This window comes from Dasypus novemcinctus, chromosome 20 (genome assembly GCF_030445035.2).
Source record: "Dasypus novemcinctus isolate mDasNov1 chromosome 20, mDasNov1.1.hap2, whole genome shotgun sequence".
Classification (NCBI taxonomy): Eukaryota; Metazoa; Chordata; class Mammalia; order Cingulata; family Dasypodidae; genus Dasypus; species Dasypus novemcinctus.
In genome coordinates, this window is record NC_080692.1 from 3,484,740 (window position 1) to 3,505,322 (window position 20,583).

Below are 20,583 nucleotides of genomic sequence, written 5' to 3' on the forward strand. Positions count from 1 at the left end.
TTCATTAAGTAAAAAAGAAGTAAAGTCTTTATAAGAGGGATGTGGTTTTGTTTGAATTTTCTTTTTAAATATGTGTGTCTAAACGGTGTAGTAAAATTTAAAACAGAAACCACTTCAATCCAGAAAAGATGTTGAAAAAATAAATGGATAGACAACCAGCAAGATGACAGGAGAGTAAGGAGCCTAGAGTCAGCTCATGCAACAAGACAGTTAGTAATCACCCAGAGCTTTCTGAAGCTCTGGTTTGGGAGCTCCAGGAGACCAGAAAAGCATCCTCCAATATCCTTGAAAGAATGGAAAGAGGAGACTACCCACGTGCAGAGAAGATTCGTGAGCAGAGTACTCCATGTCCTGGAGGTGACAATCGTCCACTGACAGTACAAGCCATTTTAGGAGCTAATCTGTGGCTAGAATTGGAAGCTCCACTTCCCAAAAACAGGGGAGGAAGAGACAGTTGGGTACCAACTTCAGCTACTGATTAGTAAATTTGGCAGGCTAAAGTATAACCCTAAGAACAGGAAAAGTTGGAACATGTCCAAGTCAGAAAGAGGCCAGACTCCATCCCTGCCATGAGGGGAAGCAGGGTGTACTGAAAATCATAGTGCTGGCAAGGAAGCCTCTCCTTCCAGATGAGATTGCAGCTCTAGCTTAAGCCCCAGCCCCACCTCCAGCAGGGAGGGAGCTGGGGGAACCTGTGCCAGCCTCTCCTGTTAACTGCAGGTATATTTGGCTGGACAGAGTTGGAAATCTACCTTCCACCTGGGCAACTGTGGTGATTTTAGACCCACACAGCATAGATTGCTGCCCACACCTAAAGCTCTATCCACACCTCAGGCAGGGGAGAAAGGGGCATGAAGCTTCATCAGTCTCTTATGCAACTATAGTCTAGGCCTGCATGACTTGGATTACAATACACAGCTGTGGTTATGTTGCTACCCCTGTCAAAGGAGAAATTTGGGAGAAGCTTCATTGGTCCCTGGGGGAATGAAGGAAGCATGAGCTTCTACAGTTTAACAGCACCACCTATATTCTTGGCACCTACTACACAACCAGCATGGGAGAAAGGGCAAGAAGCCCTAAACTAAAGAGAGAAACTGCACCAAGAATAAATGCATCTATTAAGCCACATGCCAAGACACCAACAAAAAATTACAATCCATACCAAAAAACAGGAAAATATGGCTCAGTTAAAGGATCAAGATAAGCTTCCAGATGACATAAAGTAGTTCAGACAACTAATCATAGATGTTCAAACAAATCTCCTTAATAAATTCAATGGGATGGCTAAAGAGATTAAAGATATTAAGAAGATATTGAATGAGCACAAAGAAAAATTTGAAAGCTTGCATAGAAAAATAGCAGATCTTATGGAATAAATGAAATTGGAAAAATACACTGGAATCATATAATAGCAGATTTGATGAGGCAGAATAAAGGACTGTTGAGCTTGAAGAAATGGCCTCTGAAAGTAAACAAACAAAAGAACAGGTAAAGAAAAGAATGGAAAAAATAGAACAAGTTCTCAGGAAACTAAACAACAATAAGAGACATGAAAACATCCATATCATGGGTGTCCCATAAGGAGAAGAGAAGGGAAAAGGGGCAGAAGGATATTTGAAGAAATAATGGTAGAAAATTTCCCAAACCTATTGAAGGACATAGGTATCCATGTCCAAGAAGCACAATGTACTCCTATCTGAATAAATCTGAATAGACCAACTCTGAGACACATAATAATCAGAAATTCAAATACCAAAGACAAAGAAGGGCTTCTCAGAACAGCAAGAGAAAAGCAATGCATAACATAAGGAATATTCAATAACTTTAAGGGGTGATTTCTCAACAGAAACCATGGAGGTAAGAAGACAATGGCCTGATATATTAAAGATACAGCAAGAGAAAAACTTCCAGCCAAGAATCTAATATCCATACCAATGACAGGTGATATATGACTGACAGGGAGCTGTACAGAACATATGTCCAGGGTGCATGGTAATGTTTGGATATACTCATAGTGACAACAATTAAAAACCACAGTAGGGGGGGTACTGGGTTCCTGGCCAGTGGTGCTCTGTCGTGGTCCCTAGGGGAGCAGCGACAGTCTCCCAGGTACAGTAGTGGGGACCGGGAGGGAGTGAGGGTTCAACAGTGAGCCCCAGATGCTAATGACTATGCTTGTGAGCTGATAAACCCAAAATAAGAACAAGGCCTAGAGCAACTTTGTGCCTGGGAATTTCCTTCTGTCAGCCTTCATGTTACTCAAATGTGGCCAGTCTCGAAGCCAAACTCAGCATGTAAATGCAATGCCTTCCCCCCAGCGCGGGACATGACACCCGGGGATGAGCCTCCCTGGCAACGAGGGACCACTATCAACTACCAACTGATGATGCAACTGGAAAATGACCTTATATGGAAGGTTCAATGCAGATCAGCAGAATATCCATGTCTACATAAAATACCATGACTTTAAAATGCTGTTTGACCTAAAGTAAGGGGGAAATGGAAAGGAGAAATGAGTTTATATGGCTACGAGTTTCTAAAAAAGAGTCTGGAGGCTGGCAGAAGGTTTGCCCTCATGCACAACTGAGCAGAGTCAGAGAGACAGATAAAGCAGATACAACCCCCAGATATTGGTTCCTTTGAGGGCTAAAGAGACCCATGGGAGTTATGGTCATGGCCGATGGGGTTAACTACCAGGGCAGATGGCCCCTCTTTGGAAATGGTGTTTATGTGTGATGAATCTGGACTCAGATGGGATCTCCCTTCATAAGACTTTCATGCTAATGTGCTGGAGGTGCAGTTAATGTTGGGGTTTAAGATATATTTAGGGGATTTGAATCTCTGGACTGACAATGTGATAGCCAGATCCTGAGCCTCAACAGACTCCAGCACCTACAATCTGATTTATTGGACTTACCACACTCAGCTAAGATGGAGTTGAAGAAGGACAACCACCACACCATGGAGCCTAGAGTGATTACAACTGAAAATGGGAGGATTGCATCCAGCATCCAGGTGGAATCTGACCCTCCTCTTGACATAGAGGTGCAATGGACACAACCAATCCAATGTCCACATAGAAGAGGTGGCATTGGATTGGGAAAAGTGGACATAATGGACAAAGGGTATGGGGAAAGGCAGGAAGAGATGAGAGGTGGAGGCGTCTTCGGGACATGGAGCTGCCCTGGATGGTGCTTCAGAGGTAATCACCGGACATTGTAAATCCTCACAGGGCCCACTTGATGGAATAGAGGAGAGTATGGGCCATGATGTGAACCAATGTATATGAGGTGCAGAGGTGCCCAAAGATGTACTTACCAAATCCAATGGATGTGTCATGATGATGGGAACGAGTGTTGTTGGGGGGGGGGGGGAGAGGGGGGATGGGGGGTGGGGTTGAATGGGACCTCACATATATATTTTTAATGTAATATTATTACAAAGTCAATAAAAAATAAAAAAATTAAAAAAAAAAAAGAATCTAATATCCAGCATTACTGTTTTTCAAAAATGAGGACTAGTTTAGAATATTCACAAATAAACAGAAACTGAAGAGTTTGTAAACAAGAGACCAGTTTTGCAAGAAATACTACAGGGTGTGCTATAGCCTGAAAAGGAAAGGCAGGATAGAGACTTGGAAGAGAGTCTAGAAATGATGATTATACCAGTAAATGTAATTAAAAGTGTCAAGAGAGTGATAAAAATAATATATGACAGAAAAAACCCAGATATTTAGGAATAAACTTAAGCAATGATGTAAAGCATTTCATTGGTTAAAAAAATAAAAACAAAACAAAATAATTAGAAGAACATTCCAATGTCACAGATTAGAACACTTAATATCATTAAGATGTCAATTTTTAAAATAAAAAACATGTTCTACTCAAATTGATATACAGATTCAATGGAATCATGACGAAAATTCCACCAACACTTTTTTTAAATAAATGGAAAACATAATTATCAAATTTATTTGGAAGGTCAAGTCATCCTGAATAGCCAGAGACATCTTAAAAAAGGAAAAACAAAGTTGGAGAACTCTCACTTCTGGACTTTAAATCACATTACCTAGCTACAGTGCTAAAAACAGCATGGTACTGGCATAAAGACAGACACACAGACCAAAGGAACAGAATTGATGGTTCAGAAACAGACGTTCACATCTAGGGTCAAATGATTTTTAATTAGCCTGTTAAACCTGCCAAGCTTGAGCAGAACAGTCCAGTCAAAAAATAGTGCTGGGAGAACAGGATATCCATAACCAGAAGAAGGAAAGAGGATCCCTATCTCATATGTTATATAAACATTAGCTCAAAATGGATTAAAAACCTAAATATAAAAACAAGAACAATAAAGCTTCTAGAAGAAAATGTGGGAAAATATCTTTAAGACCTGGTGCTAGGTGGTGGATTCTTAAAGGAGATAAAAGGAGGGCTGAGAAGGACTACTGATGTTTAATATATGTGAAGGTTTTAATTAATTGTACTGTAAAAGTGTGGCCATGTATAGAGTTGATGGTAACACCTTATAGTGGGTAACAGCTTATTTATAAATAGGAATGTGGCTTTAAAGGATAATCTAGGGATATAAATGACAATTGAAAGAAAGCTAGAGAATAATTTAGGGACTGAATACTACAGTAAACCCAGAGGTGAATGAGAATTGTAGTTGATGGCACAGATTCAAGACGGTCCTTTGTGAGCTAGAGCAGATGTACATTACCATTGCTCGGTGGTGGAAATGTGGAGAAACATGGGAAAAATACAACTGGAGTGACCAATGTAATATGCTTAACAGTAATAATGTAATATTCATGCATCTATGCCAAAGATGTACTGTGTTACAATGGGGGAGTATGGAAAAAGTGTGCTAAATGTACACTATGGGCCTGGTAATAATCTGATGATATTTTCTCATCTGTAAAAAATGTTCCACCACAGTGTGGTGTGTTGATAGAGGGGGATTGCATATGGGAATTCTGCACATGTGCATGATTGTTTTGTAAATTTATAAGTTCTGTCATAAATATGTATTTAAAAAATAATAATAGGATGGGTTAGGGGAAAAATATACCAAATGTAAGATAAGGACTATAGTTAGAAATAAGATTTTGACAATATTCTTTAATAATTTGTAACAAATGTCTCACAACAAAGCAAGGTGTTGGTTGATTGGTAGATGGGACCCCTGTATGATGTTATGTATGTTTGCTTTGTAAGTTCAAACCTTTACTATACATTAATTATGTATGGTCATGTATAAATGATATATAATAATAATAATAGGGTGTGTTGGGGGAAAGCTACACCAAATGTAAAATACTTTGGCTAGTAGTAATATTTTGAGGATGTGCTTTAATCATTAGTTAAAAATCTTTTACAACAATGTGAGGTATATATGGTAGTATGAAGTATGAGAGCCCTGTATAATGTTGTACATGTTTGTTTTGTAAGTTCACAATTATTACTATACTCTTATTGTTTATATATGTATGTTTATGTATGAGTATATATCCTTCAATAAATTTTTTAAAAATGGACATATTTATACATATGAATGAGTACATGAAGAGCTTATCATTAATTTTTGAGATATTTTATACTCTACTTAATTCTCACATTCAGTTCCATTCATTTATAAACAACTTTTTAAGAGCACATTATACCTCTTAGAGAAATAATATTACTTAATTATTTGTCTTTGGACATGGGATCAGTTAATGCATACATCCTTATTTATTTAGTGAATATTGTGTTTGAGGCCCTACACTTGATATCAGGAATATAAAATTAAAAATACATTGCAATCAAGAACTTTGTTGGCTACCAGGAAGAAACAAGCAAGCCCCCCAAAAAGTAGAAGTTGTTTAAGGGTTAACCATATATTCTCCCATCCACACCTAATTATGGTACTGAGGGTTGGTGGGTATGAAATGGTTTCAGGCCATCTCTGTGAATCCTCTCTTCATAGTAACCATATGCAGATAAGTACCTAGACATGTGAAGAAAGTGAGGAAAAACCAATAAAGTTAAGGCAAGCAATAGAAATCAAACAAGCATTTAATCAGTATCATTAGATAGCAGTGTAGGGAAGAGAGTCATGATGCATTTAGCAGAGATTTAAAGAGTAATTAACATGGGTTTGAAAGTGAACATAACTCCTTAATTTCAGAGAAAACTTTCATAAAGCCCATCAGGTCATTTAAGAATGGATATGCATAATGTTGAGGTTGCCAGTTACAATAGCTGGGTAACCAATGTTCCATTGCACTCTATCTCAAGTAACCTGGTACATTTTCATCCTTGCATGTAGCCAGTGGGAATCCTTCAAACTGGGCATCATTGAATATGCTTGGAAAAGCAGCCACTAAGCACTGAGTCACTTGGAGGTGGAGTGAAACCCTACTCTGTATCTGCAGGGGACTGTCCAACAGCATAATCCTCTGAAAGAACCCCCAGATCAATGGGAAGCTATACCAAATGTAAGCAATAGACCATAGTTACTGGTCATATTTTGATGATGTTCTTTATAATCTGTAACAAATATTCCAAAACAATGCCAGGTGCTGGTGGAGGGAGATGTATGGGAATTCTGCACATTATGCATGAATTTTTGTAAACTCACAACTTCTCTAAAAATACATATATATTTAAAAATGTTCAATTCTGGTCCAGGCACTCTGGAAATAAATTCAGTGGTACCTATCACATTGTCAAGCTTGTGAGCTCCTTCTTTCTGCACAACAGAATTCACTGTCTCGTCTGGATGTTGGGCTCAGAAAGCTTCTGTCTACTCTGACCTATTTTGGAAAAGAGAAGTTTGCCCTGCCTTTTTATGCTGCATTTTTCCTGAGAAACTGCCAGGTTTGGAATAATGGCTACTTATAGAGGTTCAAGAGTGGGGTGATAAATCTGGATACTGTGCTCAGTGTGATCACCGACTCACTCACCTTGGAAAATGATTCCTTTCCTCAGAAATAAGTTTCTCCATAGATCAACTGAGGGTGTTAATACCAATTTCTTGGCAATTTACCATTAAACATAGAATTTAGGGAAAAATAGAGAACTTTGGGGGGTGAGCTCCTATGATCAGATTCTGTCTTTCTTCTAAAGTCCCCTTGGGTGGGTTACTGCACTAAATAGTCTCTTAGTGGTCAAGATCTCAGAACAGAGCTTGCACCTGGTGAGCCCAATATAAATGTCTCTTATTATCATCATGGCCACCAGGAACTCAAAGCCATCTTCTGGACTCACAGTTCATGGGTCCAGTTAAATTATCATATTTTACAGCAAATGTGGTTTCAATTCCTTATCTTTATTTTTTTATTCATTTTATAAAAAATATTATATTCAAAAAATATGAGGTCCACATTCACCTCCATCCCCCCACCCCACCACTCCCCCCCACAGCAACACAGCAACATCATGATGATGCATTCATTGCATTTGGTGAGTACATCTCTGGGCACCACTGCACCTCATGGTCAATGGTTTACATTATAGCCCATACTCTCTCACGTTCCATCAAGTGGGCCATGGGAAGATATACAATGTCCGGTAATTGTCCCTGCAGCACCACCCAGGACAAGTCCAAGTCCCGAAAATGCCTCCATATCTCATCTCTTCCTCCCATTCCCCGCACCCAGCAGCCACCATAGCCACTTTTTCCACACCAATGCCACATTTTCTCGATTACTAACCACAATAGTTCATGAATAGAATATCATTAAGTCCACTCTAATCCTTACTGTATTATTCTTTCCTGTGGACCTTGGCTTGGTTGTGCCCATTCTACATCTAAGTCAAGAGGGGGCTTAGATTCCACATGGATACTGGATGCAATCTTCCTGCTTTCAGTTGTAGGCACTCTAGGCTCCATGGTGTGGTGGTTGGCATTCTTCAACTCCATGTTAGCTGAGTGGAGTAAGTCCAATAAACCAGAGTGTAGGAGCTGAAGTCTGTTGAGGCTCAGGGTCTGGCTATCATATTGTCAGTCCAGAGATTCAGATCCCCTAGATATATCTTCAAGCCCAGCACCATCTATAATTCCAGTAAAGTAGGAGGAAAGGCTTGTGAAAAGAGATCACATCTGATTCCAGCTCCATCACGCAGAAGCACCAACTCCAAAGAAGGGCCAATTGACATGGCAGTGAACTCCATCTGCCATGACCATAAAACCTGTGGGTCTCTTTAGCCCTCAAAAGAACCAATACCTGGGGTTGTATCTACTTTATCTGTCTCTGAGACTCTGCTCAGGTGTGCATAAGGGCAATCCTTCTGACAACCTCCAGACTCTTTTTTAGAGACTCATAGCCATATAAACTCATTTGTCCTTTCCATTTCCCCCTTACTTTAGGTGAAACAGCATTTTTAACTCCTGTTATTGTATGTAGACAGGGATATTCTGTTGGTCTGCATTGAACCTTTAATTCAAGGTCATTTTCTAGTTACATAATCAGCTGGTACTTGTTAGTGATCCCTCAGTGCCAGGGAGGCTCATTCCCGGGTGTCATGTCCCATGCTGGGGGGAAGGCATTGCATTTACATGCTGAGTTTGGCTTTGAGACTGGCCACATTTTAGTAACACAGAGGCTGTCAGGAGGGAACTCTTAGGCACAGTGCTGCGCTAGGCCTTGTTCTTATTTCAGGTGTATAGGCTCACAAGCATAGTCGTTAGTATCAGGGGCTCACTGTTGGACCCTCATTCCTTCCTGGTCCTTGCCATTGCACCCGGGTGACTGCCACTGCTCCCCTAGGGACCATAACAGAGCCCCCCTGGCCAGGAACCCAGTACCCTCCCAGCTGTTGTTTTTAATTGTTTCCACTATGAGTATATCCAAACATTCCCATGCACCCTGGACACACGCCCTGTACAACTCCCTGCCAACCATATGTTCCCTCTCAATAACATCCCATACTAGTATTCCTCCACTGCCATTGTTGAACCACTCTGAGATCCAAAACTTCCTGAAAAGTGAAGCCCAATATAATGCCAGGTTCCCTTAATAGTAATGGGATATAGCAATGCATTTAAAGGTTAGATATAGAATATATATTGATTTGGAAAAATTCTACATCCTATCTTTTTCTTTTCTTTTTTCCTAATTATTGAGCTTCTCTTCACTAGAACTATAGATCACAGTAATTCATATATACAATATACAGTACTCCCACATATCCAATATAAAACCTTTTCACTTCCAGAGCGATAATCTTTCAACTTGTTCGTATCATATTTACTGAAACTGATGTACAGATATTGAGACAATAGCTTTCAAACAAGGTAACATTTGTGTTTACATTGTGGTTTATACTTTAGGCTATACAGTTTCTAAATTTTTAGTTATCCTATGTTTTACATTATGGTTTACATTATTAGTCTGTCATCCCCTATATGTTTTTGGTGTAATATTACATGTTTTATATCCATCCTTGTGTACTCTTGTGAAACACTTCTATTGCCCTCACAGTTACGTTGGTTCCATCTATTCAATATCTATTTCCCCCTCCCCTTGGGGCTCACAGTGACAGTCAATCTTCATTTCTTGAGGAGCCATCTTCAAAGATACTTGGAAGAGTGTTGAGGGCATGACTTGCCTAATTGCCTTAATGCCCTGGGAGCCACCATTTCTCTTGAGAGATTCAGTTCCCTCTATTTGATGGCATTAGTCCTCCCCAGGTTGTGGGTCTACCTTTACTCTCATTATATGGGTCTCTACCCAATGGTATAACCCACTCTGGCAAAATGAGCTTTCACATATTCCCTAGGAGTCTGTCCTACATCAGATTATCCCCTTTAAGTATCTTAAACAGGTAACATTCCTAATTATATTCTGAAAAGGTTTTCTCAGCATTATACTCTCAACCAACACCTGACAATCTCCTATGTTCATATGTTGCCCCACCCCCCCATTTCTTGAGCAATATTACCCATCCACCCATCCCTAGCCCCCCTCAATCCCACAAAGTCCCACTCAAAGGTAACCTCATGCCCCCATTTTATCCCTTCCTTGTACATACACTTACCTCCAGCTTATCATAGATTTCACCCATGTAGATGTCAGCTTACATCCTTCCTCTATCCCCCGATTTCCTGTAAGCCTATCTTCCAGTCTCTAGGTCTCTGAGGCAGCTTGGATTACTTATTTCATATCATTGAGTTCATGAAGTGTTTGTCCTTCAATGCCTGGGTTGCTTCACTCAACAAGAGGTTCTCAAGATTCATCCATGTTATCGTGTTTGTAGTGTATTTGTTCTTAAAGCCGAGTAGTATTCCATTGTATGTATATAACACATTTTATTGATTGACTCATCTGTTGATGCGCACTTCGGTTGATATCAACTTTTGGCGATAATGAACAATGCTACTATGAACATTGGTGTGCATATATTGGTTTGTGTCCTTGTTTTCAGTTCTATTGGGTATATACCCTGCGGTGGAATTGCTGGGTCATATGGCAAATCTATGGTTAGTTTTTTGAGAAACCGCCAAACTGTCCTCCAGAATGGTTGGATCCTTCTGCATTCCCACTAGCAGTGGATGAGTGTTCCCATTTCTTCACAACCTCTCCAGCATTTGTATTCTTCTGATTTTTTCATAGCTGCCAATCTTATGGGAGTAAGATGGTATCTCATTGTAGTTTTGATTTGCATTTCCCTGATAGCTGGAGATTTGGAGCGTTTTTTCATGTGCTTTTTAGCGATTTGTATTTCTTCTTTGGAGAAGTGTCTGTTTAAATCTTTTTCCCATTTTTTAAATGAAGAAGACATTCTTCATTTTTATTTTCAAGATATAGGAGTTCTTTATATATGCAAGTTATAAGTCTCCTATCCGATATAAGGTTACCAAATATTTTCTCCCATTGTGTAGGCTCCCTTTTTACTTTCTTGACAAACTTCTTTGAGGTGCAGAAGGCTTTAATTTTGAGGAAGTCCCATTTATCTATTTGTTCTTTTGCTGCTCGTGCTTTTGGTGTGATGTTCATGAAGCCGTTTCCTATTACAAGGTCTTGTAGATGTTTCCCTACATTGCTTTCCAAGGTCTTCATGGTCTTGGCTCTTCTATTTAGGTCTTTGATCCATCTTGAGTTAATCTTTGTATAAGGTGTGAGATGGTAATCCTCTTTCATTCTTCTACATATGGCACCCTTATTATGAGCATAACTATTTATGATTGTTCATTCTTCTCAACAGATTGTCCTTTTCACTAATATGTTGTATCCTTCTTTGTCTCTCACAATTGATTTGCATTTAAAGTCTATTTTGTCAGATAATAATATAGCTACTCCTGCCTTATTTTTGTTATTGTTTGCTTGTATGATTGCTTTCCAACCATTCACTTTCAGCCTCCATGACTCTCTGTTTGAGCGTTTTGCATTGTCATTCAGGTCCCTAAGTCCTACCTGGATTTTTCCTATCTTTTTATCAATCAATTCTACTATCTGTTTGATTTCTGATGTACTGTCTTCCACATCACTAATTCTCTGCTCTGCCTCTTCTAGTCTGCTGATATTTGCTGTGAGTGTATTTTGATTTCTTGAACTGTGGTGTTCATTCCCATCATATCTGTTATCTTTTTGCATATGTCTGCAATTTCCCCTCCAAGTGTTGTCTTCATGTGGTTAACCTCTTCCTTTACTTCATTAAATTTGTCAGTGATAAATGTTCTGATAAATGTTCATTATTTTGTGTGAAGTTCTGCTCCCCTTCCTGGTTTTTAGTTTGTTCATTGGATTCAGCCATGTTTTCCTGATTACTGGTTTGGTTTGTAGATTTTTGTTGCTGTCTGGTCATCATTTTATCTTGACGGGTTTAATCAGTTCATTAGCTTCTTTGTCTAGTCTTGGAGATTAATTAGCTGTTGTCTTTGTGTAAGTGTTATATCTTCTCTTTGTCACTTTGTTCTTCTCATTCTAATTTCTTATTGCTGGTTGAGTTCACTTTAAAGGAAAGTATTAGGGCCAGGGAAAGGCAATTGTGTAAGCAACGAAAAGTGTAAAGTAGTATTGGTGAGAAATGTTAACAGAGCAACAATATGAGATCTGGGAGGATGGATATTAGATTCATGTAAGTTGTGTAGAGTTATAGCAGTAGAGTATCTATAATGAGGCAGTCTACTGAATATGGGAGGAATATGTTATGAATTAAAAAGCTAGTGTTTTCATGAGAGAGGGAAAGAGAAAAGAAAGACAATTGTTTCAAGAGTGGGAAAAAGACAGAAAACAAAACAAAGGTATTAGAAATTAAGAGTTAGACACTTTGGGGATCAAAGAAAGGCAGGTGGAATATAGGAGAGACAGTAGATTATGGAGGATATCAAGATGTAGGGGAAAGGGGATAGTGTAGGTAGCTAAAATCAATTTACACAGAAATGAGGCAGCAGAGGATGAGGAAACCCAGCAAACATGAGGTGTTCCCTGCAGCACCTCACTTTTGTCTTCTTAGTGTGGAGAACATAAACCTTTGTTTCTGATGCTTCTTAGTAGGGTCCTGCCACAGGTTTCTTCTATGCAGCCAGATTCATTGCCATCAGGGCAGAAGCCTTGAGGAAGAACTAAAATAGGTGGGTTGATTGATTTGTTTAATCAGGTAGTCATGAAATTCACCACAATCAATCTTCACAGTTTGATGTCATTGAAGTCACAAGGAAAGCTTTTTTCTTATGACTTGCTGCTTTTAGAATCGCCAGATCCATCTTCCTCCAGTTAATATAAAAGTTTTACCCCTTGTTAGACAATGACTACAGCCCATGGCCAACAGGAAGCAGTTACACAAAAGAAATCATCTCCCTTCAGCACCCCTTTAAGATCAAAGGTGTAAACTATTTAAGGGTAGAATAAAATTGGAAACCCAAGTGAGCACCAGTGGCCCCAGAATGACTGCAGGGGGTTCATTCTGCTGTCCAGAGTGAAAACTTCTAAACTCAAAACAAGATCCTGGATGCTACACTGAAAATTGGTAAGTAAAGTAATCAATCAAAACAACCAACAGCCACCCACCTCATGGCTCCAACAATAATTATACCAAAGCTTAGCAAGTTAAGCTTTGGCATAAGGGGGGGAAATGATGTGGGCTATGGGTGGGAGGCTGTTCATCCCTTTGTAGATAACCTAAGTGGTCTGTGTCCTGACTTGTGGGTGTCGGATGGTAAGAGGAGGCAGGCCTGCCCTTGGTGACCATGGCAATGACTCCAGTCCTGGAGAAACAGTTTAGCAATGCAAATTCTATAAACTTTAAATATTCAGGGAAAATGCAAACCAAATGTGCTAAAAACTTATCTAGAATGTATGAAGTCCATGCTAAAAGCTTACCTAAGATGTGGACGATATATGCTAATTCAAACCTATTGAGCACTGAAAGAAAGAATGGTTTAGCACTTACCCTGTGTAAAAGGAACTTGGAAATCTTGTTTGTGGCTAGGGTTTGAAACAGAAAGCTCTCAAATCTGGCCAGCTGTCAATAAATCATTATTTCTTTCTCAAAATCATTCCTGAGTCCTGGCCTTTCTATATGCAAATAATTGAACCTCTCTCAAGTTCCACAACACTATAATTTCCCCATCTAGGAAAGTTCTGTATAAATTCAAGTCCCCACCTTCCAGAAGTGGGCTGAAGTCTCTCTTCTGACCTCCACCATGCTGGTGGTGGGGCTGAAGTCTGATCTTCAGACCCCCTCCATTGGGAGAGCTTCTCAATAAATAAATTCTTTGCTCATGGTCAATCTCTGTGTCCCAGTAAGAGCCATATTTTCTCCAACATATGGTGCCAAATCCCAGGACTGGGATCATGTTGAGACTGATTGACTAGTGAGGAGTCTTCCCCCCTCTGCATGGCTGAAGCCCATCCAACACTGGACATCAAATCTCAGCTGGGTGAATTAAGGATTTCTCCACTGGAGGATCCTGCTCTCTCTCTCTCTCTCTCTCTCTCTCTCTCTCTCTCTCTCTCTCTCTCTCTCTCTCTCTCTCCTTTTCTGTTGTCCAGGACAACCCACTGGTAAAACCTAGTGCTATGTCAGGATCCTCACCATTCCCCAAGGGCCACAGTGGGTGGTATGCCTGCCTCCTTGTGGAAAGAAAACCCTTGGACCCAGAGATGTCTGGCTTCAAGAGCTGTTTCCCATTTCCTTGGAGATATCTGACTGATTTGGGGACACTTGTCTCACTCAGAATCCTTAGTCTCACCCAAGCTACCTAAAATGGGGAATTCAAGACCCCCAAAAATCCACACTTCTGAGTTTTCTCCTTCATAACCTTAAAACTCTGTACCCAGAAGGGAGACATCAGACCTAAAAAACTCATTTTCTATTCAACCTCTGTGGGCTGCAATACCAAATGGACAATGAAAATCAATGCACTTTTAATTCCCAAGTTCTACAAAACTTAAAAAACTTTATCCAGAGCAGTAGTAGACATGTGAGATTCCTTACACTCAGGCCTTCTCTCATCTTTGTATCCTGTTCATCTTTTACACCAAAAACCTCTTTGAATGCTTTCTTTTTCCTCCTTTCTGCCCCTCAAATCCCCCCAGCTGATCAGACTCCCCCTGCACTTCCTCCATATATTTCTCAGACATCACATCCACTAACTCCTCCTCTTCCCCCTCTGGTCCTCACTGCCTTCCAACCCAACTCTCTCCCCTCCTCATATAGGAACTGGAGCTGGAGCTCGAGTCCTCTCCCCATCCCTCCTTGCCATCTGTACACAGAAAACCCTTCTTCCAACTCAAATCTCTCCAATCACGTCCCTCCTCTACTGCCATTTGCCTCATCAGCACCCCAACTTACTCCATCCTCCTCCAGTGCCCCCATATCTCCCTATAAACCTGCTCCCTTTTTCCCGCCCACCACCACTCTCAAGCCCAACTCCCCACTCTCCAGGCTCCTTCCCCTGCTCCTGTCTACCCTCTCCAGGAAGTGGCTGAGACAGAAAGTACACCCCTTCCTCAATCTGATCTCTCCCAAATCAAACACCCTCTCAGATCCTATTCCTCTCTACCAATACCCAGCTACCCCTAATAATCTTCCTTAACCTATTATTGCTCACCTCTTACAAGTAAGCTTTCAACTGACTCTGAAGTCTAAGTATATTCCTAAAAAACAATAATCTAAAATATATGTGCTAAAGGTCTATCTTAACTGTTAAAGTTTAACAGCATTTATCATGCCCAAATATTCCTAGCTGTTGCTGATTACTAGTAAACGTGTTTCCAAAAACAAAGTTACATATTACAAGCAACACTGATTCCAAAAAATCTTAAGGCAGTAAAATAAGCATACCGAAGGAATAAAAATTATGAGTCAAATTAATGAACTTTATGTTTCTGTCCATGTGCTCTAACTTTTTTTTGTATTTGTCTGTTCGTTCACTGCCAGCATATATTTTAATACCTCTGGATGGTAATATTAATTCCTAGAAGAACGCTCTTCAAATGGTCAAAAATTAAACAAGTGCTTATATTAATAAGTAGGTATAACTGATGAAAATTCTAAGACTTGACTGATAAAATTGCTACAAATATCTTCCTAAAAATGGTTCTTAACTAAATTAAAATGAAGTTTATTTTTCTTCACAGAATGAACTGTAAGGTATTGAAAGAAGTGACAAGTCTGTAAGAGTGCTAAATGAAATTTAATAAGTTCGGTCAAGAAAGTGTGTTTTGTCCTAAGATAAGTTGGCTGTTTTTCATAAAACCAGAATGAAAGTGTGTAAGACAAAACTTGAAAGCACATGTCAAGTTGTAGAAGGTATTGTGATAGCACTGAATAAGGAAATGTGTTCTGTGAAGGCAGAGTTTGAAATGAAATAAAGTAAATATACTCTATGCAGTTATGAATGATTACAAAAAGTTTGTAAAGCATTGCTTAAACTGAAATATTCAAACACCTAATTACAAAAAGTCATCCTCAGACAGAAACTGAATTGATAATTAAAAGTCACCTCAATCTGCATGTTACAGTGGTAATAGGAAAAATTATTTTAATTTCATTGGGAATCTTAAGTTATCATAAAATAATGAGAAAAGTAGTTTTTCTGCATTGCTAAAATAAAATACCTGCTAACTAATTTAATCATGATAGTTGCATGTTGTAAAAATTTGCTTTAAAAGTTTCCAAAATCATTTTAGTAACTTATGTATGTAAAGTATATACAATTTATTTTATTGTTAAGGAAAAAGACAATTTTGTCCTAAAATAAAACAACTAGTTTATCTTAAGAGCCTGAGATAGGTAAACAATTAGTACAAGCTATAAAGTCCTGACTATCACATTTTTAAATAGTGTTTAGTTAAGTAAAACAAAAAACTATACCCTCTGTTATAACTGATAAAGTATGTTTTCTCATATTATTGGGATACTGAAAACCCTTCATCCCTCATTTAACTCAGATATTAAAACTATTATACATGCTAATCAGAAAAAGTTGTGCATGGAAATGACAGCCCACCCAACAGGCTGCTTTTAAAACAATAACACAGGCTGAAGCAGTAAGGGAGTGGATCTTAACCTGTAAATTGGATGTAGCTAATTAGCTTTGGGTGGGGTTTGTGGCAAAGGCAACTTCCTAAACAAATACGACTCAAGTTTTAGTCACAATTGCAAGAAAAAACCAAAGTGCAAAACAAGAACAATGAACTGTCTTAAGCTGCCCTCTATAAAAAAGAGAAATCTGTGGAAGAACATCTGGAACACCTGCCAGTAGTGACAGGTAACTATCTATCATGTCCCTGTCCCCTCCTCTAACATCTCTCTTGGAACTGTTAAGGCAGATGCTCTCAAGAAGATCCAGGACCAGGAAGCAGACTTGGCCCAGTGGTTAGGGCATCCGTCTACCACATGGGAGGTCCGTGGTTAATATGCCAGGCCTCCCTGACCCATGTGCAGCTGGCCCATGCACAGTGCTGATGCATACAAGAAGTGCCCTGCCATGCAGGGGTGTCCCCCACATAGGGGAGCCCCATGCACAAGGAGTGCATCCCCTAAGGAGAGCCGCCCAGCACAAAAGAAAGTACAGCCTGCCCAGGAATAGTGCCACACACACGGAGAGCTGACACAAGAAGATGATGCAACAAAAAGATACATAGATTCCCATGCCGCTGACAGCAACAGAAGTGGACAAAGAAGAACACACAGCAAACAGACACAGAGAACAGACAACTGGGGTGGGGGGGGGGGGAAGAGGAGAGAAATAAAATAAATAAATCTTAAAAAAAAAAAAAAGATCTATAGCCATACTACTGAAACCCAAAAAGTGGCAGAGTGGCTCCACCAAAAAGGCAAACATCATGGATTCCAGACCTTGTGGTGCTTAGTCCAGCGGTTCCAACTGCCTGTCACTCACCAGCAGCTCATGAACATCACCCACGAGTGTCCATCGTGCTCACTCCAATGACTGTGGCAATTACCTCACTGTTTGAAACATACTGGCCAAGCACAGACTCCAGTAGCACGATGGCAAGTGGATCACATTGGTCCCCCGTCTCTCTCAGAAGGGGCAAGGTATGCTTTCCATGCTGCAGACACTGCAACGGAACTCACGTAACCTTGTAGCTGAATTCTTACAGCAAAGGACTAAATCTAAATTACAAATTAAGGTGCCAGCTGTTCCAAGCCCAAAAAGGGAAGTAGTAATAATTAGTTGTTGCCTAGCTTCAAACTATATAAACTGAGAAAAATGTGGTCATTTTGATCACCATACTGGTCTATGCAGCTCTGCTGGTTGAAAATCTTAAATCCATTAAAAAATCACTCAAAAACACTGTTATAAAACCATGGTTAATAATCTGAAGTCTCCTATTCCAGCTAAAACTCTTAAGTGTATAAGCCCATCAAATCATGTAATTTCCTATCAACCATTAATGCCATTGTTTAATGCTGAATGTATAATCTTCTTATTCCTTTTCCTCAGACTCCTGGAGGCAATAACCTCACAACCAACCCAAAATTTCCTGATTAATTCCTATTCTTACCACAGTTATAACTCATTCTCCTCCTATCAGCAAGTCCACACATCTTCCATGCAATAACTCAGTTTATCTAGACAACCATCCAAGATGTCACGCATGATCACGTACATGATCTTCTCTTGCTGCAAAAATATAGTGCCAGCAGGTGAGCCAGAAGCCAAAACACCTCAGTACCAAAAGAAAAACTAACTGAATTCCACAACACCTTCCTGCTCTTCCTCTCCACCCAACCATATCAAAAAGAATTGGGAATTTCAGTCCTCCCCTGCCCTAAAAACAGATAACAAATAACCCCAAACTGCCACCCCTGTCCCTAATCCAACAGGATGTACTAGGCACCTGTGCAATCATAAATGAAACTTGTTTTCACATTAACAGAATTTGTCAGATAAAAAAATCTTAAAAGTCTTAAAAAATATTTAGAAATCATTCAGAATACCCAAAATAACAACTATGAAAATCAATCGTGGCTATCCCCATTCCTTTTTTATTTTTCTTCACCCATAAAATCAATCCTTTTACTCATTATACCATCATTATTAACAGCATTACTGCTGCTTCTTTTTGGTCCTTGTCTCATACAGCTTCTTGTCCAATTCATACACCAAATCGTACAGTCAATAACCCAAGAATATGTAAATGGTGTCCTTCTGCTGTGTGAACTACAACATCAACCCCTGTGGGACCTGAAACCACAGCCCTCTGTACAGGGTGGAAAAAAGCTTCTTTTCTCCACCCCTTGACAGCAGGAAGTAGCTAGACAGAGCTGAGGCCCCAAATCCCCTCACCCTCCCATTCTGCCCAGTACCTTATACCCCAATACCCAGCCCCCCCCCATATATATATATAAACAAAGAGTTAGGAATGTCAGAAGTTTGCAATAATTAACAAGCTGTACCTCAGTTTCCCCTGATATGCATTGGGAAAAAGGTAAAGCCCCTCCCCATGTGGCACTTTCCCACAGGTTAAACAAAGGAACCCCATAGAGACAGGAGTAAAGGGAGATAGAGATGATCACCATCTGCATATCAAAGGGAGATGGAGATCTTTACTACCTCTGCCTGCATATCAGAGGGAGATGGAGACAGAAACCTTCACTATTTACAAACCCTTTAAAACCTTACAGATCAAAAGAAACATCTGCTCCTGCAGCATTCCAAGAAACCATAGATTCCCACTACCTCACTCAGACCCTCAACCCCCTCCCACTATCATTTCCCCACCTAAGAAAGTTCTGTATAAAATCAAATCCCCTCCTTCCAAAAGTGGGCTGAAGTCTGTTCTTTAGATCCCCTCCATTGGGAGAGCCTCCCAATAAATAAATTCTTTGCTTATGGTCAGTCAGTCTCCATGTCCCAGTAAGAACCATATTTTCTCCAACAGGACTGAATAACAGTGAACCCAGAGAAGGGTGAGAATTGTGTTTAATAGTACAAATGCAAGAATGTGCTTCTCTTGAACAGAAATGGATATATGTCACTATTGCAGGGTGGTGGGAATTTGGAGAAGCCTAGGAAAAATACAATTGGTGTCACCTGTGGACAGTTCTTAACAACAATACTGTAATATTCTTGCATCAGTGCCAAAGATGTACTGTGTTGATACTGGGTAGTGGCAGGTAATGGAAAAAGTATGCCAAATATGTGCTATGGACCATGGTGGTAATAGTCTGATATTATCTCACAATCTGTAACAAATGTTCCACTACAGTGTAGTGTGCTGATGAAGGGGTGTTATATGGGAATTCTATACATGTGCATGATTGCTTTATAAGTTCATAACTTCTATAATAAAGTTATATATTTTTAAAAAGGTATTCAACTCAACATTTGGTTGTCTATGGTTCAGAAGCAAAATAAAGAGCTCTGTGAATCAGGGAGAGTAACACCCTAGAGAGAAAGAAAGGCTTATGCATTCATTTCCAGCTACCCAGTCAATCCTCCAGCAAATGTTCTCTGAAGGGGCTACAAGATAATGTGGACCATGTGAAGTTGGGAGGTACAGAGGGGCTAAAGGGGCTCACAGGGTCATGCCTGTAAGGTACCAGTGAGGACAGAGCAATCCCTGCTGGGGCTTGGGAAGGGATGGCACAGTGCCTGAGCCTTGAGGGGAGATCAGGGAGAGGTGGCTTCAGGCCATGGATTGATGGATCTGAAGCCCCTGCTCTCCCCCTCCCAGAACAAGACTCATGAAATGTGAAGTATGCGAGTGAGTGCATCACAGAGCTAAGAAGGCAGTTAAGAATCATGAAGCCAAGACCCAGGCAGAGAAAGCAACCCAGGAATAAGGTCAGCCTGACCCTTGGAGCCCTGCCCCCTAGGCTCACTGGTGAATTCAAGAAGACACAACCAAGTTCAGCAGTTTCCATGTGTGCATGTGCCATGGGGAAGAAGGGTGGAGGGCAGGGTCTGCCACTGAGGTGAGGCCGCACCTAATAAATAAAACCCCTGGCTGTTTGGGGGCCTGAAAGCTACATGCAGAGTCATGGCCAGCAGGAAATCCATTGGCTGTTGCAGGGATTACACCCTTGTGAATGACCTCAACTGACTCAATTATGAGGCTCTAGGACTGCTAGTGTCCCCTGTCAGCTATAAGAAATCAACCCCACTCTTTTCTTGAGT